Source organism: Sphaerodactylus townsendi, linkage group LG01 (genome assembly GCF_021028975.2).
Source record: "Sphaerodactylus townsendi isolate TG3544 linkage group LG01, MPM_Stown_v2.3, whole genome shotgun sequence".
Lineage (NCBI taxonomy): Eukaryota > Metazoa > Chordata > Lepidosauria > Squamata > Sphaerodactylidae > Sphaerodactylus > Sphaerodactylus townsendi.
In genome coordinates, this window is record NC_059425.1 from 75,816,946 (window position 1) to 75,838,915 (window position 21,970).

The 21,970-nt window shown below is 39.3% G+C and overlaps 1 protein-coding gene and 1 long non-coding RNA gene across 6 annotated transcripts in view; one reads left to right on the forward strand and one right to left on the reverse strand.

Annotated features, from left to right (window-relative positions):
* BIRC6 (baculoviral IAP repeat containing 6) overlaps nucleotides 1-21,970 on the reverse strand; it is a 160,796-nt gene that overhangs the window by 20,967 nt on the left and 117,859 nt on the right. The window lies entirely within an intron of this gene.
* Nucleotides 15,675-19,827, forward strand: LOC125426085. Its single transcript, XR_007243495.1, has 2 exons — nucleotides 15,675-16,467; nucleotides 17,384-19,827. It is a non-coding gene; the product is annotated as an uncharacterized LOC125426085 (long non-coding RNA).

Here is a 21,970-nt window from a genome sequence, read left to right on the forward strand (position 1 = left end):
GATTCCCCCCTAATTCATTTGCACTGTTGTTTTTCAAATTAACATGTTGCAAAGATTAAACTTAAGGCTACCTTGTTATTTCAGAGGGTAGCCATGTTGGGCTACAGTTAGATTTGAGTCCAGTAGAACGACAGAAATATTGTTGGTCCCTAAGGTGCTACTGGACTCAGACATAACATGTTATTTCAGACACACAACAAAAAGAAGTAATTCCAATTATTAATAAGTAATTCCAATGTGGTCACACAGAAAGTCTGAACTGAGTATATTCACAATACACAGACATCTCAGAAAAGAGAGATTCGTAGCAGAGATACACAAGGATTATTATGTAACAGTGTCATTAGATTTTAAAGAAATGAAATGATGGAAAGCAAAACGAGCCTGATAAACCAGAGCAAGTTCTTTTTTGTTGGCTGAAGCTTTTTGGTTGCGGAATACTGTATTAATAATGCTTGGAATCCAGTCTGCATGTGGGGAGCCACCCTTTGCACTGCATGGATTGCTACTCTGGAAGAAGAAGAAGAAGAAGAAGAAGAAGAAGAAGAAGAAGAAGAAGAAGAAGAAGAAGAAGAAGAAGAAGAAGAAGAAGAAGAAGAAGAAGAAGAAGAAGAAGAAGAAGAGGAGGAGGAGGAGGAGGAGTTTGGATTTATATCCCCCCTTTCTCTCCTGCAGGAGACTCAAAGGGGCTTACAATCTCCTTGCCCTTCCCCCCTCACAACAAACACCCTGTGAGGTGGGTGGGACTGACAGAGCTCCAAGAAGCTGTGAGTAGCCCAAGGTCACCCAGCTGGCATGTGTGGGAGTGTACAGGCTAATCTGAATTCCCCAGATAAGCCTCCACAGCTCAGGTGGCAGAGCTGGGAATCAAACCCGGTTCCTCCAGATTAGATACACGAGCTCTTAACCTCCTAAGCCACTGCTGCTTTTGCATTCTGGGAATTTTAAAGGCATGCATTAGAGAGGGGAAGCAAGGAGACCCTGTGTACACAGTATGGCATATAGGCTTTGAATCTTGACAACATCTTTTCAAAGCTATACATTTGCCTTCCTGTTCAGTGAAACAGTTATAACAAATTCACCGGAGAGCTGCAATTAAACATTACATTCTCCAGAAATCTGATCGGGGAGGATTTAAAGTAAGGCAACCTTCTCTCTTTGTGGTTGCTCTAGCTGTGACCACCATAAAACACCCTTTATTTGGCATTCTAACGCTTGTCTTTATTTTCTTTGTTCTTGTCCTTGAAGTTCTCAAAAGAAAGCATATTAAACTGACTGCTGTTGACAGCATACTGTGTGCTTTTCTGCGCCCTTTGAAAGTAGATAAGACACTTTAAACTTTTTCATTCTATTTACATGTGATTTATGATACTTTTTAAATTACGTGAGACTCTTCATCTCTAAGATACTGTTTCTGGTTGAATCATTATTGCTAAATGACAGGTCTCTAAGATAAACATAGCATCCCTGTCCACATCTGTTGCTTGCTGATCTATCTCCCTCTTCACGGTTCTGCCCGCTACACCTGCAAGTGTCAGACTGAAAACTGCTGGATTAATATAGAGGTTTTTGAAGCAAGACCATCCTCAAAGTATCCTCAATGTCAAACCTACAGCAGTCCAGATCTCAGTCACCTTCCCCGCTTTTATGTTTATCAACTAATTAGTGCTTATTTAGGGCATGGAAATTGTGGTTTTAGATACATTTTAAGCTGCACAATTTGGAAATGCACAATGACATCAAATCAGGTTATAAAAACCAAGCGGAAAGGTAAGATAATGCTCTATTTTTCTCTGGCAATCAAGAAAATGCATAAGTCTTTGGGTACAGATTTGGTACATGAAAACAACCAGCAATGGACATGATGTTCTTCCAGAAGAACTATTAACTCCCATACAACCTATCCAATTCCTTACAACAAGGTTCCCTAGCCTTGTCAGGCCTGAAGGAATTTTGAGACATAGCAGTGGGTGTGGCCACAAAATGGCTGCCACAACCTTTCCCCCATGCCTTCTTAAAAAATAGAGGTTCAATTAGTCAGAGATAAAGTAGAAGATATGAGCCTTTGAAGAGAAGCCAAAAAACCTTACAGATAATATTTTCCCTTGAAAAGCTACTAGTGGTAGACAAGGAAGAAGTTCTGGCAGCCATTGATAAACTAAATGCTACCAAATCCCCTGGCCCAGATTTCATTCAACCAAGAGTTCTTAAAGAGCTCAAGCATGAAATTGCTGATCTTCTCACTTTAATATGCAACTTATCCCTAAAATCAGTCTCCATCCCTGAAGGCTGGAAGATGGCCAATGTCACACCAATCTTTAAGAAAAGATCTAGGGGGGACCCGGGAAATTCCAGGCCAGTCAGTTTGACATCTGTTCCTGGTAAATTAGTAGAATCTATCATTAAAGATAAAATTATAAAATATGTAGAAAAGCAAGACCTGCTGAGGAAGAGTCAGCATGGCTTTTGCAGAGGCAAGTCCTGCCTTACAAACTACTAGAGTTCTTTGAGGGTGTAAACAGGCGTGTGGATAAGGAGGAACCAGTGGACATTGTCTACTTGGATTTCCAAAAGGCTTCTGACAAAGTTTCTCACCAGAGACTATTGAGAAAACTCAGCAATCAAGGAATAAGAGGGGAAGTCCTCCTATGGATTCAAAATTGGCTGAGAAACAGAAAGCAAAGGGTGGGTGTAAATGGAAAGTTCTCACAATGGAGAGATGTAGGGAGTGGTGTCCCCCAAGGATCCGTTTTGGGACCAGTGCTCTTTAACTTATTCATAAATGACCTGGAAGTAGGGGTGGGTAGCGTGGTGGCCAAGTTTGCGGATGATACCAAATTAGGTTGGGTGGTGAGAACTGCAAAGGATTGCGAAGAGCTCCAAGTGGACCTTGATAAATTAGGCGAGTGGGCTAAGAAATGGCAAATGCGGTATATGAGCCTTTGGGGAGGGCGGTATATAAATATAATAAATAATAAATAAATAAATGTAGCAAAATGTAAAGTGATGCACATAGGAGCAAAAAATCCAAACTTCACATACATGCTACAGGGGTCAGTTCTCTCACAGACCAGGAAAGGGATTTGGGCGTCTTAGTTGATAGTTCCAAGAGAATATCAACTCAACGCATGGCAGCTGTGAAAAAAAGGCAAACTCTATGCTGAGAATAATCAGGAAAGGCATTGCTCATAAAACTGTAAAGATTGTCATGCTCTTATATAAAGCAGTGGTGCGACTGCACTTGGAGTACTGTGTCCAGTTCTGGTCACTGCATCTCAAAAAGGATATTGAAGAGATAGAAAAAGTACGGAGAAGGGCAACTAGGATGATTGTGGAACTGGAGCACCTTCCTTATGAAAAGAGGCTGCAGCGTTTGGGACTCTTTAGTTTGGAGAGGAAATATCTGAGGGGGGATATGATTGAAGTCTATAAAATTATGCATGGGTAGAAAATGTTGACAGAGAGAATTTTTTCTCTCTTTCTCACAATACTAAAACCAGGAGGCATACATTGAAAATGCTGTGGGGAAGAAGTAGGACTAATAAAAGGAAACACTTCTTCACACAACACGTGATTGATGTTTGGAATATGCTGCCACAGGAGGTGGTGATGACCACTAACCTGGATAGCTTTAAAAGGGGCTTGGACAGATTTATGGAGGAGAAGTCCATTTATGGCTACCAATCTTGATCCTCCTTGATCTGAGATTGCAAATGCCTTAGCGGACCAGGTGCTCGGAAGCAGCAGCAGCAGGCCATTGCTTTCACATTCTGCATGTGAGCTCCCAAAGGCACCTGGTGGGCCACTGCGAGTAGCACAGTGCTGGACTAACTCTGGTATGATCCAGCAGGTTCGTTCTTATGTTCTTACTGTGGATTGTTGGTTGTACTGCCAGAAAGCCTTTGTGGGTTTTGGGACTCTGATCATATTGGCAACAACTGGATTCTCCTATGTAAAAAGGATCTGTTTCAACTGGATGAGGTATATGCTTGTGTGTGTTAGTAAGAAAGGATGAGAGAGAATTCTGGACACTGCTAATGCTTAGGATGGTGGGATGGATGCTCAAGAAAAAGGGGCAGAAGGGATGTGCATGGTCACAAAGGAAAAGAAAGGAGTGTGAATAAGTGAAGGACAAAGAAAAGGGAATGACTATGAAAGGGGTCAGGAATCAGGATCATTGCCTACATGTTCATACTAATTCGCAACATAGTTCATTCTATAGAAACTTAAATCAAGACATTGGAGCCATGAACAGACAAGACAATTCTTTCAATAAACCTGAAAAATGTCACAGCTTTGTAGAAAAATCGGAAATACACTAGAAATTAACATCCCCATAATAGAAACAGCACCCATAGCTTTTCAAAAAGAATTCCCTCAGTGGTAATTGCCAGGCAACCACATACAATTACCATCCTTCAGCCCTTGGCTTCTGCCAGTAAATGGCAGGGGGAGGGGACACGGTGTTTTCTAATATGGGTTTGGCTTTGAGGGAGGATTCACTGAGGTCAGTGAAACATTTTCAGCCTAATTTAATTCACAGGGTTATTATGAGGATAAAACGGAGGACAGCAGAATGATGTAAGTTGCTTTGGGTCCCCACTGTGGAGAAAGATGGGGCATAAATGAAATAATACAAATAGCTGAAGATAGGGGATAGATAAAAGGTAGTTATGGTTGGTTGATTGGCAAGATGGAGAAAAGGAAACAGCAAAAGATTGCTAGGAGGATTGCTAGGAGGATGAAAGGAGGATATGGTTTGCAGAAAGAGATAAGGGGAAATGAGAACCCGCAAGCCATTGCAGTTCCCTGCACACACCATTTTAACAATGTGACAAGTCTGACGCATGTATTCCAAACCAGGGTAGCCATAAACATGGAAAACTATTTTCTGTTTTATCTTTTGTCCCGTTTGTCAGTTTATTATTTGGATAAAGAAAACTTTATCTGAACAACTTACTCTGCCATAATTATTTGTTCTTCCAGAAGGAAAAAATCCTTTGGTGGGGCACAATCATGTGAACATGCCCTCCTTTCAGATCTTCTAAATTTCTGTGAAAATACTGTTTTAATTTATACTCAAGTAATCCTAAAAGCAGACTGAAATATGCTTAAGTACTCAAGCAAAAATATGCAAGCACTATTTAATGGTGAAGTCTTAATGATGAGTTGTTAATAACATTTATCACCCCAAGTCCTGAGATGGCATTATTATAGATATCCACATCAGTAAACTGTTACTAGTTGTTCTAGCACTGCTGTACAGAAGCTAAGCCTGCATGAAAACATCTAGTTATACAAACATGGCACAATCATTGCTAACCTAAGCATTGAGAGTTACCATTTTAGCTGGAGGGATGAGAGAGTAATAGGAGAATCACAATTACAACTTAAAATAAATAAGACTACACTGAAACTGGGAAAGTCAAAAGCACTAGATGGCACTTCTCCCCTGCCCCAGCAGCACAGCATCACAGAATGGATTAAAAAACCTGTATTTTTAGATAACCCAGGTTAACCTAATGTTCTCAGATCTTGAAAGCTAAGAAGGGTCATCCTGATCAGTATTTGGATAGGAGACCACTAAGAAATACCAGGGTTGCAATGCAGAGGCAGGCAATGGCAAATCATCTCTAAAAGTCTCTTGTAAAGCCCCCAACAAGGGCCACAATAAGTCATCTGTGACTTGCCAGAAAATAACAGCTTCAGCTCCTGGACCAACAACAGCTGTATTTTTTAAAACCCCAATTCAGAAATGCAATGTATTAGTGTAAAAGCATCATTGGTATTTTAAGAAGTCTGCTAGCAAACATATGCAGGAACCTGCTGAAGATCATGAAAAATCTGAGCCATACCATACATTAAATAAAATTAATACAAATATTTATGATCTCACCCTAGTCATTTTTCTTCACTGTATTGATTACACTTCATATAGTTTTTAATATTTATACAAGTCTTGACACATATATTACAGATGTCTCTTGAACAGAAGCCCTCCTTAAAACTATACATTAAAATTAAGCATCTTTAAGATCCCTTTGCTCTCCTTTAATGTTTCAGGATACTCCAAACTAAGAATAACTAAACCTAATGGACTATTAAATAGATAACATTGAGCAGCACTAAATTCTTTTTCCAAGCCATTTAACATTCCAAGTGTAGCTTAATTGGCTACAGATGACAATTTAAAAACCTTTTGTTTTCACATCAATGTATCTGCAAAGAACATCATGAATGGAACATATGAAACCATATTGGAAAACAAGGCTAACATAGGATGTTGAACAGAACCACCTTCTAATACCTAAAAATAAGTGTTAAGTAAAACAGTTGGTTGAAATGGGCTGACTAACAAAGGCTATTTAAACACAATAACAACTTCCATCAGTTATACCAGACACCATAAGTTGAAGGTCACTTGATAGCACTTAACACACACACTTATTTGTTTGTTTGTTTACATATTTATAGCTTGCCTTTCTCATCGGGGCTCAAGGCAGATTATACAGAGTGAGTCAATACAGTCAACAAAATGGGACAATACAGTCAACAAAATTCAATAAACAATGAGACAGGATTTGGGTGGTAGAACCAACCAGAAGTCTAAAAACAGAACTGTTAATGTGACACTTTAAATTATGCAAAATTATACAACAGGATCCAACCCACAGCAAACTAGCACAGTCCACTGTTCCCAATAATTTGTACAATGCTACACTGTTGCCTGCATAGAAAAACCTTCCTAACCTATAGTTATGTCTAACTTTTTTGAGAGTCCGAAGACAAACCCGCAGCCAACCACCATGCAGGACTTATTTCCAGCAAAGGCCTGTGAGTCCTGTGCAGTGACTGGGACCTCTCCCAGTGCACCCCCTGGACCTGCCTGATGCCTCAGACCACCCACTGTCACTGCCCGACACCTGGGACCAGTCACGTTCACTGCCAAAAGCCTCAGACTGCTGCTCATCAAATAAGCCAGGCAAGTCCCCTCTTCAGATCCTTCCCCTCCACCAACCCTCCTGTGGTCTCCACCATGCCACTGTTTTCTTCCAGCCTTTCCCAAATGCCTCAGAACTTTACTTGCCCACTGCAGTGCCTCAGACCGCTCCCTGGACCTGCTTTGCTCTTGGAGCCAATGGCAGTTATTTCCTTATTTTTTTAACGCATACACCAACCCCTTCCCAACCTCCAGGTGGGACCTGGAGACCACTTAAACCACTTCTCCTGGAGCAAATGGCTGCTTTGGAGGGTGGACTGTATGGCTTGGCTGTGGTTGGGCAAACTGTTGGCCAAAGCTGCAGTTGTTTCCTCACTTTGTTTTTTTTTAAAAAAACCATATACCAACAGCTTGTCAACCTCCAGGTGGGGCCTAGAGATCTGCAAATGCAACTACCTCCATACCCCTGAAACCACTTCCCTGGAGCAAATGACTGTGTTGGAGGGCGGACTGTTTTGGAAGGTGTACGGCTTGGTTGTAGTTGGGCACATTGTGGGGCACAGTTGGAGTTGCTTCCTCAAATTTTTTTTTCAAAAAACTCTAACACTGACAGTAGCCCAACCTCCCAGTGGGACCTGGAGATCTGTACTTACAACTTCCCCTGGAGCAAATGACTGCTTTGGAGGGTGGACTGTATGGCTTGGTAGTGGTTGGGCACATTAGTTGTTTCCTCATTCCCAACCCCGCCCCCCCCCCAAAAAAAAACACATTACACCAACAGCGTGCAAATGCCTAGGTGGGGCCTGGAGAAGTGAATGCACAACTGATTTCCAGACCAGAGAAACCAACTCCCCTGGAGAAAATGGTTGCTTTGACGGGTGGAGTGTCTGCCATTATACCCTCCTGAAAACTTTCCCCTCCAGAAACTCTGCTGGGGCTTGGTTTTTCTTGGGCAAATTAATGGGCAAAGATGCAGTTGTTTCTTCATTTGAAACCCTGCCCCCCAAAAGCTTGCATCTACGGCTTGCCAACCTCCAGCTGGAGCCTGGAGATTGATATTACAAGTCATCTCCAGACCTAAAGCTTGCCAACCTCCAAGTGGGGACTAGGCCCCCCAAACTCATTACAATGCTATCCATGCTGCCTGACTCCTCACAAACAGCAAAGTGTGAAACCCAGGCAAGTCTCCTGATAAGAACTTCCCCCTCCACAAACCCTACTGTGGCTTGGTGGTTCTTGGGCACATAGTTGGGCAAGATGGAGATGTTTAAAAGTAACATTGCACATGGGGCAGAAGAAGCCAAATTACTTCCCCATTCTGAAACAATCTTCACAAAAAACATTATATACAAAGAAATGTTACAACATTCACTACTAATTTAAACAGGACCTGCCTCACTGCTGCTCCCTCCACCAACAGCTGTCTAGAGCCTGTTGTTGTTCAGCACAACGGGCTTTACTGCTAATCTTGAATAATTCAGTTTTCACAGTTTGTGGAAAACCAGGAGAGCAGGAGCCTTCCTGGCCACCTCAGGCAAGCTATTCCACAAGGCAGAAGCCACAACAGAGAAGGCGCAAGTATAGGCTGTTGTTGATTTTGCCCAGTTGGAGGTTGGCACCTGCAAAAGGCCATGCTTGGATGAGCGAAGTGGTTGTGGCAGTGCATAAGGGGAGAGACAGTTTCACAGATATGAGGGTCGAAGTTCATGAAAGGATTTGCATACAACTCATGGGCAGCCAGTGGAGTGACTACAGTGTGGGAGTAAAGCGCATGCTCCATCTGGCTCCTGGTAACAGCCAAGCTGTGGCATTCTGCACCAACTGGAGTTTCTGAACTGATTTTGAGGCTCAAACTTTTGTGCAAATTCCACTACTTTGTGATTTAGGCCCACTCTGAAAGGAAAATTAGATTTTTATGGTAAATGCTAATGGTAGGAAATTATGATGTTATCATAACATTAAGAAAGATGAAACTAGACTATCATAGTCTCAGCTTTTGGTGCAACCAAGTGTGCATTCTGGTGCCTAGTATAGTCACAAAAGTCTTGGTGATTTCTGCCCATGCAACCACTTCCTTGTTCTCTTTTATTTTCAGGCTTGACCCTTTTCTTATAATTCTTCACGGCAGGAGCTATAATGTGGAAAGCTGTAATACCGCCAAGCCTACCATACTTGAGAAAACACTATTTTTACCTTTCCTTCATTAAAATGATAAGTATTAAATTAAAGCAAAAGCAACATTAATATTTTGTTTAAGCATATTAATTCAGAACACTGCATTTATCACACAGTTTTGTGGTTCAACATAAATAATTGTACTGAAATTGAATCTAATCTGTCAACCATTTTATGCTGTAGAAGAAACCAGAAAATGTTCAATACACAAATTTATCCTTGTAAACACAACACTCACACCCGGGTAATTCTGAAGGATTATTTTAAATATGAGGGAAACTTTGCCAGGGAATGAAGAACTTGGATAAACCCTTTTGGTCTTCTATTTAAGCAACAGAGGCAGTCTGATGAAATGGCTAATTATTACTCTATATTCTGTTGCTTCTGAAACAAGAGATCCTCCAGAGAATGCTGCAAAAGATAAGTAGGGTATCACTTATCTAATCAGGAGCAGACTGGGAAATGAAAATGGCCCAAGGACAAGCCTATAGGTGGGCAATCTCTACCAACCAACATTTCATGGGCCATTGAACTCAGTGGCACCAATAATGGACCTCAGCTCACCCTAATCTCACAAAATGGCAGTAGTACAAGCGGAAACAATTGGTGAGCTGACACTAATTACCAATGAAAGGTCTGAGCTAAGTGATCCATGAGGCACCAGCAGAATTGTTGGGGCTTGGCAACTGACAGCTCTCATAGGTAGTGACCACTACAAAATTTCCCTGTAAGCTGAACAGCCAACTTGCCCCTGTACCTAATAAGTGAAAAAGAAATAATTTCATAAGCTATTATTCTTCAACCAGCCAAACTGTGATTTACGACACAAATGCTACTGCAGTCTAATTAAACACCAAACTTTGTAACAGGTAAGGCAAGGTGAGTGTATGCCTGAGAGATAAGAACTTAATTCCATACCAATGCAAGGAGCCTGAGTTGGTTGGATCCAGTTCAGTGCTATTTAAAGCCGTGTGTTCTTTACAACAATTCAGAAAAGAAATGCCTATTTATTAAGAAATCAAGTTATTAATATTCCATTGAAACTAGTCTAAACTAGAAATCTGAGAACTGCACATACAGAGAAGATTTAAGATTTTAAAATACAAGACTGATGAAGCATCTCCAGGTCAAAGCTCCAGATGAGAGCTAACCAAACTCATTCTTAATTTGGGGGTACCAGATTAGAAAAAGGTAACCACTGCCTTAAACAACTGAAGAATTTATAAAATCTGTTTTGCAGTGGATGCCCTAGGATAAAATACAGCTTTCATAAGCCAGTTAGCAACCATTTACCTTGCCTCTAAGCCAAGTCCTTAATACAGAAATCTTGAAGAATGTTACTTCCTTTTATTTTCACTTCTTACCTCAGTTTATTGGCTCCTGGCATCTTCTCAATACCTTAGGGCATCTTTTAACATTGGCCTTACCAGGTTAACTCAGCATAGGTTCCTTTAGAATTTTTCCTTGTTATCTCTTCCCATAATTTGTGTCTACTGTTGCTATGTCTTTCTGCCAGAGTGGGCTTACCTGGCTGGCTCTATCACTCTAGCTCTTTGAGTCCCAGGAGGAATGTCAAAGAAGTTCAACTTGTACTGAAAATGTTTAAACCTGGTAGAATAGTATACTACAGGCACTCAATGAGATTAAATGTATTTGCATGGAGTATTTCTGGGCCAAATCTTTTACATACATAATTTGTTACACATACATTTTAGAGTACCATGATGTTTATACTGGAGTTCAAAATGAAAACACACAAATAAACATTAATCAAAGGAAAGCTGCAGACACAAGTGCAAGCCACAACAGCAGGTCTGTTTTCTACTTCTTCGACCCCAGGGAAAAACAGAGAATCCTTCCCTTAAATTCAAGAGGCAAAAAAATCAACCTTGAACATGTTTATATTAATATGGTCTATAAATTGAGCAAATAAGCGTGACAAAGATAAAAAGAGGCAGGCTGCAGACATTAACAGATGAGCTTTAATTTTCATTATTTCATCCGCCAACACCATTCAGTTTCAAGCAACTATAAGGGCTTGAAACTTGATAATATTAAGAAAGTGGAGGTATTTAGGGAGCTGAATTCTATATTCCACTCGAATTGCAGCTCAGCTACAAGGTTTTTGTATAAAACTTCTTTTTATGGCAACTATTTCTTTTCACAGTTAGTAACTGTTTCTAGTCTTCTAGTCCTGTTTAGTTTTTTTTCCACAACCCTTCCTAGAAGGCATGACTACATCTAGATTACGAAAAGTAATACGGATTTTCATCTGTGGAATATTATAGATACTGAGGTTACTGGCAAGCAGGTATGTCAAGATACAGGCTGACAAGGTAACTGCTTCTTCTTTGATTATTATTTATCCTACTTAATTACACTTCTGTTTCCAACTTAACCCATTCTAGTCCCTTATACACAGAAACATACTTGAAGAATTTATGATTGGATGAATTTATGATTGGAGAAACCAAGTTTCTCTCTGCCTTCAATTTTCCCTCTTCCTCTCTGGAAACTTTATAAATAAAAATGTGGATTATTTATTTTGACTTCATACCATCTGAAGAAGTGAGCTCTGACTTATGAAAACTCATGCTAGAACAAATGCTGTCAGTCTTTAAAATGTCACTGTATTTCTGTTTTGTTCTGACAGGAGAACTGCAATCACTTGAGCTGTGATGAATGGCTGCCCAGAGAGATTTAAGATGAACAACAGGAGCGTAAGAGTAACTCTGCTTTATTTATGTTGTTTTTTTCTGTGATTTACAGAGACAGGCTCAATTAAGGTAGAGGGACAGAAGAAAGTAAAGCCTTATTCTAAGAAGTTTAATCGCAGGGCTGCACATTTGTACTGCAGCTTCTAGTTCAAAGGTTCCTGCTATACTAGGCTGCCAGTGTACCTTCTTAGCTCTTTAGTTAACACAGATTAATCTCACTTCTACCCCCCACTCTTTAAACCTAGCATGATTGTGCTAGGGAATATCTCACTTTGATCAGCTATATTTTCTTTTTTGTAGGTATACTGCTATAGAAGGAAGGAAGATTCTTAAGTCATCAAAAGCAGAAATTTGAACATAAAGTATATCTGAAATACAGAATTAGAAGGCTTACAGTCTATATTTGTAAAACCAAAAGAAGATTCTTACCTAGGCTTGAGCAAAAATGAAAAAGATGGAAAATTTGGATTCGGGTTTATTAGGCTTTCAGACCTGAAAATCAGATTTGGGAAATCCAGTTTTTTTGGGGTCCATTTAAGGGATTTTTTGCTGTTTTTGCAGCCATATGCCTGTAGGGGGCCACATTTTTCAAGGTAGCAGCACCAAACTTGTAGGTTGGTTTCCGGAGAATCTCCTGATGAGATTACCCAAGTTTGGTGAAGGTTGATTCAGGAGGTCCAATTTTATGGACCTCAAAAGGGGTGGCCCATCTCAAATTGTTTTCAATAGTTTCTAATGGGAGATGGGGGCTATGTAGAACTGGGCCCCCTGAATCAAACTGGACCAAACCTAGGTGCTGTTATCAGGAGGGTCTCTTGGAGCCACCCTGAAAGTTTGGTGCGTTTAACTTAAAAACGCATTCCCTACAGACACCCCAAAAATTCCCCAGATTCTCCTACTAAAGTGATTTGGCTCCATTGTAGCCAATGGGGAATTTCTCGTGTGTGTGTGTGTGTGTGTGTGTGTGTGTGTGTGTGTGTGTGTGTGCGCGCGCGCGCGCGCATAAGGAGCACATTTTTTAAGATAGAGGCTTCAGAAGACCCTCCTGGCAAGAGCACCCAGGTTTGGTCAAATTTGGTTTTTTGGGGGGCAATGTTATGGGTCCTCAAAGGGGTAGCCTCTATTCCACAAATTTCACCAAATTTGGATGCTTTCAACAAGATAAGTTTCCCAAAGCCACCCTGAAAGTTTGGTGCCTACCTTAAAAATGCACCCTTACAGATACCCCCAGAAACTCCCCATTGGCCCTAATGGAGCCAAGTCAAGATCAAAGAATCCGGCAGGCTTCAGCAAAATCTGTGTGAGAAAATTTCCCACCATAGACTTGCATGTGAGGGAAAAAGTAATCACCATAGACTTACATGGGCTTGCTGTTGTGCTTCAATTGCACTGTGCTGGAGATTTTAACTCTGAGGCACCAAATTTGCTGCACAGCTGCTGGTTTTCCTTCACTTGGGTGCCATGGAACCCCCTCAATCAAACTTCAACAAATTTGGTTGGTTCCTCTGAGGAGAGTCACCAGCCCTGTTGAAATCTGGTGCCCCTACACACAGCATGACCCCCACCAGAGCCCCCAATTAAATCTGCAGTAGAGTGCCAGCTGGGCATAACAGCGAGCACCCCCATCTCCCCTTATATCTAGTATACCATGTGGTAAATAACTAAACTACGTGTTCTGATGAAACAGGTCTAAACATACAAGGATGATTGCCTATATTGTTGTCAAATTAAAAAACAAATCTAAAAACATGGTTTCTAACAACTCAACATTATGCTTGCAAAAAATCCATATATCTTCCAGAGCCTTGTTTTATTGTTAGGAATCACATACAGATAAAGCTGAAAACGGCTTCAGCATTCCTTCTAAATTTATCAAGTACCTTTGCTTTAAACAATAGCACGGTATGACTCATTTAAAGTCTGTCTCAATGCCACCTTATTGCTTTCAGATAAAAAAGCCTTATTAATACATGAATCCAAAGAAGTAAAGTAGTAATAATTTCAGTCATATATGTAACAGAATATTTTACATTAAGGGAGTCACTATTAATATAGACTGAAAATATAATATTTCCAATGTATTATTGATAGCTGTGCCCTCCTTCCTGATGAGACCTTTCAATCTGATCACCAACCCCCTTAGATGTTTTGAAAGCCTAAGTGCAGTGGGGAGTCCTAGGATGTGTCCCAGAAAACAAACCTGGACTGCCAAAACCAAGGCACATTCTATCATGGAGGCAGGATGTCAGTGTTAATGCATAGGGCATCCACCCACCCCCAGCTCCATGGCACGTGTAATACAAACATATCCTTTGCTTCAAAGAATGCTTCATCAAAGCAATATGAATCATTTTATGTCACCCTTAAGTGTTCACCTCCAATCCAACCACTGCTCAAAGAAGTCTAAAATCCAATCCGAACCGCATGATCCACCAAGGGGACACAGTTTTACCACTAGGTTCTTTATAACTACCTCACTGTGGAATGTCATGGGTCACCTCCTAATCCACTCTTCAGATCTGAGCAGCAGTTGACTTCAAACTGCCCAGTCAAATTCAAACTGCATTTCTTGAATCAGTCCTGATTCTGGGAAAGTGGGGTCTCATGTCTAGCCATGGGGTCCTTGTCCATAAAAGAACCAGCTCCATCCAGTAAAATGTGTGTAAGGTTATCTCACTGCCCAGTTACCCCTATATACACTTTGCAGGATTTTTTCCCCATTCTTCTTGATAGTCTGCCACCTTAGACTTCTGATGTACAGACTTCCCTCAATTTGCAACCTCTCACATAATCTTGGATCAGGTAGTACTGCCCATGCGAAATCCTTCCTTCCCTCCTCCTGCTTCAACCATCATCCTGATCCCATCCGCTTGATGTGTGTATGTTCGGGAAGCAGAGGGTGGTTTAGCGTGGATTATTGTGGTTCCCTTCCATTTTAGTTGTGGTTCTCAGGATGTAGTTCTGATTGTAGTTTGCTTAAAGCAGTGTGACTGACTATTAGTAAATAAGGGTTCCATTCAGTCTCGATCAGTTGGCCTACGTTACTTTTCCATTCTGAATACTGCTCTGGAATAAAACCTCCCTATATATAGACAAAAGATCCCTTGCTTCCTATTCTGGCACCCCTTTTAGTTAATTTCCCCCTCACTGTACGGGTAATACCATCACTGCTTAGCAAATCTTAAACACCAACTATGTTTTTAAATATATACAACATTTAAGGGTAGTATTGCCTTTAAAGAGAAAATTCAAGCATATATAATATTTACCTGGGAGAAGGTAATTAATTTTACTGAATAAAACAATGTTCACAGAAAGTAAGCATTGGTAGACTGCAGAACCCATTTACCCACCAAGATATCTACACTGTTTGCAAAAAAAAAAAGGTTTATTATGATAACTCTATGTATTTGTAAATAAATTTTTAAAAGACCTTTTAGAAACAAACACCTGAAAAACGTAATTATAATCACTCACCTGTAATCTGAGCAAGTGTTGCACAAGTTTAGCACAACAATCTTCAACCACCCAAATCATAATTCATGCACTGAGAGATTTCGAAGTATTAACTCGTACAATAGTATATTGCACACATTTCTTCTCCGAACAGGATGGATATTAAAAAGGTAATTCCATCCTGAAATAATAGCTTACAGTGGGATAAAAAACAACAACAATCCCTAGTAACCCTGTTTCAGCATAAATGCTTTAACTTAATATTTGTTAAATAGCTCTTGTTAACATCGTTTTATTCTATTCAGCACACTTTCACAGATGTTACTGGATTAAAATGTGCCTGGCCTGACAATGAAACAGCAGCACCATTGCAAATTGTTATGCAACTCACTGTCTGTAAGGGTGAACTGGAGCTTGCTCTTTATTCAGCAAGTGCCAACTGCATGTTTAATCAATGTCACCACTCACTACAGGGTGCAACTGAAGCGACTATCATTCTACTCCTCAGATTTGACTGCTGCTAAGTTATGCAACGCTCCGAAGAATGCCTTGAAATCGTCTGTCAGATGCTCTAAATGCAGGTGTGCACACTCCTAACACTACAGCACGCATGCATGCACACACGCACACCAAAAGAACTTTGTTTTTTCTGGACTCAACTGTAAACAAACGGCTACCTGCCACCATTTGGATTTACAACACAGCGACATGCGAAGAATATCATCTTCAGAGTTCACAAGATACAGAGCATGTTAAATGATTATTTAATTGGAATGTCTTGGGAAACAGCTACATACACAGGAGAAGCCGCAGGAGATTTTTAAATGCAAGACTGAATGGCATATTCATGGTCAGAGCAGAAAATGTCTCATCTGAAGGAAGAATGCAAGACTTAAAAAGGGAACAAACATACAAACATGTGTTGGATATACAGAGCAGGGCTTTCTTTCCTAACTAGGCGTCATTTCAGTGGATAACCAAATTAAGGCCTGCATCTGTTGGAAGATTTTGTAATGTTATTGCATCCTTATCTTAATTCATCAAGGAATTGTTCATGCATGTATACAATCTTCGCTCTGAGTGAAAAGAACAGCCCTCCATGAAGATAAGGCTGTTTCTCCACTGCAGTGAGGAGTAAGCAGCATGTCTGATGAGATTTTATTCCTGATGCAATGTAGGGTAAGAGAAGCTTTAAACAAGTATTTATGCAAAACCAATGTATTAATTTAGATTCCTACCAGCATTCTTTTTAATTTAATGAACAAAAAAGCCAAATACCATGAGACTTTAGGATATGAAAACTGCTGTAACATACAATGTCTTCCTAAATGCTGTGTGAAAACTAGCACATCTGGTAGATGCTAAATTTTGATTAGATTGAGAACGGAATTTTTCACTAGCAATGTTTAAATGCAAGACAGCAAACACTCAGTACCAAAAACTCAAGTAAACTGTCTCTACATATTTGAGGCACATGCTGTCAGATGTACTTTGATGCCACAAAAGAGACAATGTATATTCACAGAAGGGCTAATAAAACATAAATATATTAATTACTGGTGCTGCTACACTACTCCCTGTAGATATTCTGTATGTAAACATCTGGATAACTAAAAAATTACCTTCCAGGACTACATTTTGTAAATTTTTAGTTACTATACCAATATATAACACTAAGGGTATTCTCTCTCTCTCTCTCTCTCTCTCTTTTTCACATACACACACATACACACCACACACACACATGTGTGCGTGCGCATGCATGGACAGAGTTAGGGTTTCATGGGCACAAAGCCACCTTTCCACAGGAAGGACCGACCAAATTATGACTATCAGATGAAAATGTGCCTCTCAGTTACATTCAATATTCCCTCATAAACACCCGGGGTATTTCTGGCATATCAATGATAGGACTGTCCTTTGAGCCACATTTTGTATCAACTTTGTTTTAACACAAGAGCTACAGCTTTGTTAAAACAGGATGAAGATTTCAAAAACATTAATGAAACTGGCTCTTTAAAAACAAACCCCACAAATTGAAACCTATCTGCAATAAACCCTGAGTGGTCTGTATTAATTTTTTTGTTCTTTCCAGCCAGATGCCAGAAGCCTGGTGAAGATCGTTGCGGGCAAAATGAGGAGCTCTGCCATCACAACACTCGAAGATATAAAAAAGCAAGAAGAGAGTGAAGAAAAGGAAGAATCTGTTTTAGCTCTCTTGGGAATAATTGGAACAGTCCTGAACCTATTTGTGATTATTTTTGTGTACATCTACACAACTCTTTGATGTTTTAACAGCAATTCTGAGCATACAATGGAGAGACCAGCAGTGGCAAGACAGATTTGTAAACATTACCCAACAGGAAACAGTCTGAAAAATCAAACATTCCAGAGTGAAGCATCTAGTTAGAGGCATTAACTGCAAAAGGCACCTGCGAACCCAGCTAAATTTAATTATGTAAATGAAGACAAACATTCAACTGATGAAGCTCTAACAGAAGGAATGCATGTGGTATTCTGCTGCCACTGAATAAGCAAGACATTAATATAAACAAATGAAAATACAACAGATAATGGTGCCATAAAACCTTCCTACAAAATGTTTTATTTACTTGATCCCTATTATGCTTTTGGATTTCTGACTATGTATCACTATGTGGGTGACAACTGGAGCGGAAAGGAATCTAGCTCATTTTTAAACCAACTCTATGGGCTAAAATTTACACAGTTGTATAGAAAGAAGAGCACTGTACTGTATTATGAGCAAATAAAATTTTAACTGACTATCTTCTGCAACTAAGTCTCATTCTAACAGATTTGTAAGATGGTTTTCCCTTGAAATAATTCTCATCCAGATGTAAAATATTTTCTTAACAAAAAACAGCATTCAAAAATAATTTCTGTATTATAAAATATAAACATCAAGAAGAAATTTGGCATGAATGATACAGTCCTAAATTCAACTTGTTTTAGGAAAGGAATATACTGAGAGCAATTAGAGTTATGAGCTAATGGTTGGGGCGGGGGGAAGAGACTTAAGTCATTTTATTATTATTCCTGTTCCAAGTGTAAATCACTATTGGCCTAGATTCTGTATAAACTTTAATGAATTTACTTAAAATTCCATTGCCCCTCTAACTCCCATTTGTATACATTTGCTCTAAGGTTATGTTCTACTTTTGAGGAAACATAAAAACTTGTGTACTGGTAGATGTGTAGACAATTCTATTTTTCCAGATTCTACTTGCAAACCTACACTTTTATTCAAGAGCTGTTCTTTATACTGTCATGTTCTTTTCTACTTTAAATACACAGGTTTATGGCTCAGAAATGGCACTTCTACTACAACCTTTTTATTTTTAAAAAAATCACATTTGAGCATAGATTACGTTTGAAAAATAGCAATATTTTAACACAAACCAGAAGTCTTGGAGTTAATATTTTAGGCATTTAAAATTAATACTATATTAGAATAAAGTATCGATATGGAAGCATCAACAAGGCAGTTATCCTCTACTACTATGTAAACTTTTACACAGCAATTTCATTTTGAAAGGTGCAAGATTACTTTATAGATGAAGATCCTGAAATCTAGAGACAAAGTTGGGCTGGCAACAAGTATACTAGATTCAATCCCATTTCTCTATCCAATAGATTCACTTCAACCATTTATTGTTAACAACTAATATTTGGGAGACAAGACAGAGGCTTAGAGATACAAAGGGATCAAGGAGATTTACTTCCTTGGCATGTACAGGAGAGGTCCCTACTTGGCATGATGGCAGGGGAGAGGAGGACCCAGAAGAAGACACAAACAGAAGTTGAATGGAAAGAATTCCAAAAGGAACTATCCTAATCAAAACGAAGGAAATGAGTATAAAAACAAAAGAATGCAACAGACTATTGTCTTGGAAATGAAAAACAGGTAGGCACATAAATTCCCCAAATAAATAAATATTGACTGTTGAAGCTGAGGATATGATAATGTAAGAGTGGATGACAGGAAAAGGACACATAAATAACTTTTATTACTAGTATTTTATAAGCTGTAAATCTGTGAGAAATTGTGGGGGAAGACAAATTATTTCCAAGTCTTCAGAACTATAGGCTTTCCGGGGGTTCAGCAAGTCAATGTTCTCATCTCTCTCTGCTTTCCCCCTTTTGCCCAACTCAACTATTCTCAGCAACCTATGTCAATCCTTGAACTGGTTTTAGATATCCTCTTTTCCCCCTTCTGACTAATATTAAAAGTCACACCTTTTCTGTATAGTTAGGGAGCCCCCTGAGCAGACACTCCAAGCTTGTCTGTGGATGGGCAGCTCTTACTGCTTTTGTAGTTGGCACAAGCAGTTTACTACTATTAGATATAGTAAAACAGTATGAGACAGGAAGCCAAAAAGGCAAGATATGATGACATCCAAAACCCGGAACATGATGCATATAATATCTTCTATTAGGACCAACCAACTTACACATAATAGTATGTGAGCTTTCAAGTTTTCCAGAACTATTCCTTGGTTGGGATGTTATAATTTTTTTTTTAAAGGAAAATTCCTCAGGATGTGAGGGTGTGTTCTTTTCAAGTCTGAATTGTGGGTTAGGTATAAAGTTGCTTGAAATGGTGCTGGTTTCAAGTTACACTCAGCTCTTTTGGAATATGGTGAAGACGTTAAAACAAAAGATCAAGGGCATGCAAAATAATATATGTAAAATTATTCCTAAATAAAGGCATTGATAATTGACCCATTTTATGATTCCATTATTAGAGAACTCTAAAGCAGAATAACTGAATGTAAACAAGGATTAGCCCAAATACTTAAGAGTCTTTCCTACCTACTTTAGAAATTTTCCCGTATTTTGAAATTAAAAAGATTAGATCAAAAATTTACTACTGAAGATGGTTTCCCACAGTGGTTAATCAAATGCCCACCAAGATCAGGAACAAATATTTTCTTGCTGGTTTACCCCTCACCCCCAAAGATACAAGTGTTTTGGCATGGGCTGCCTGAATACCATAAAAATATGTGCACAATACATATATTTATCAAACTGACACTTATGTTGATTTGAGGTTTTTTTTAAAAGCCATCATCTGCCAAGATTGATAGCAATACACAGCAATGGATGGTGCTTTATAAAATTTAATCACGCAAGGTACAGAAGTCCAATCACTGAAAGTTTTCTATTCCTGTAATCTGTTTTCTTCTTCTGCAAATGAACTTTTAGCAGAAATTTTCATATTTGAATGCACATTCTGCAATTAAAATAAGTGTTGTACTTTATTTTCTTAAAATGGATATTCTGAAGTCCTGGTAAAATAAACTAAAACACATTCTGAACTAGACCAAAAAAAAGGTATGTTTGGTGAAATATATAGATACAACAAACAAGGCTTGGTATGGTACATATGGGAGGCAGCATGCTTTCATGTACCTTGGGCACTTGAGGGCTTTACAGGACTGAACGGAGTTCCAAAACCAACTGATATAATTTGGCTTCAGAATGAATATAATATTATGCTTTTAAAAAAGACAAATGTTAAGAGATGAATTTAAAGTTTTCGTATTGTTTAAAAAGGATAAGCCGAGGTATTACAATCGCTTTCTCCTACAGTCACTTCTGAGTCAGAACTCCGCTATTATAAATACTAATACTATTATACCATATGACTAGCATATTTTACCCAAGAAACCCTCGCCATGAAATCTGCAAAGAAAAAAGAAGCAATTGTCAAACTTCTATAATTTTTGCAGCAGTTTTAATGTATATGGTGCCCACATTCCTTCTGCTAAGCCCTATGAAGAGAAGTTTTCCTCAGCTCTTGTAAAAGGCAGAGGACCCCAGTGCAAACACTTAATAGTGCAAATGTATGGCCTGAATACTAGTTCTATCAGAAACCTTTAGACGAAAAGCAAGTATTGTAAATGTGTTCCAGTTAGTATGTCAATTGAATGAGAGACAAAAAATAAATAGAACACACATAAGTTAAACATAGAAAAAATTCAGTCAGGAGTCAATGAAAAAGCATCTATCTGGGAGTCTTTTAGGATAATTCTGAGAACGTTAAGAAAGAGCACTGCCTTACAAATAAACAAGGGGGCATGAATCAAAACATTCATTTATAATTTAGGAATACGGGCTTTGATTAATTTGTGCAATTAACTAGTTAAGTCACTTGTCAAAATGGCCATTTGCTTTATAGGACAGGCATTCAGCATTCACTGTGAATGCAGTTAACTGATGCCATCTACAGACTAAAAATTTTAATTTGTGTGCGAATTTGTTTTGTTGAAAGCAACTGTGTTGCTGGTGAACCCAAGGAAGCCTTTTAGATGAAAATTTTAACCACAGTAGAATGGGCCTTAAATGCAGCATGCACATCTGACGCAGGTGATTAACAGATGCTTGTTAAGTACTGAGATTGGATTCAGAGAATCTCACCCACCACTATCCCTTTCTTGATACAACCTTCTGCTCCACCCAAAAGAACATTTGAGGGCTGAAGAATTCTTGGGAGTGGCATCAGATGCCACATGAGGAGCTGAAGCGAGAAGCAGAAACTGGTTATCCCTCCAGCTCTTGGACTTCTTGAACAAGAGCAGGGATGATTTTCCCCTCAGTTTCCAGCAGTGCTGCATGCCAAGCCACTGTTGATGGTTCCCTAGCCACAGCTCGGGGCTAC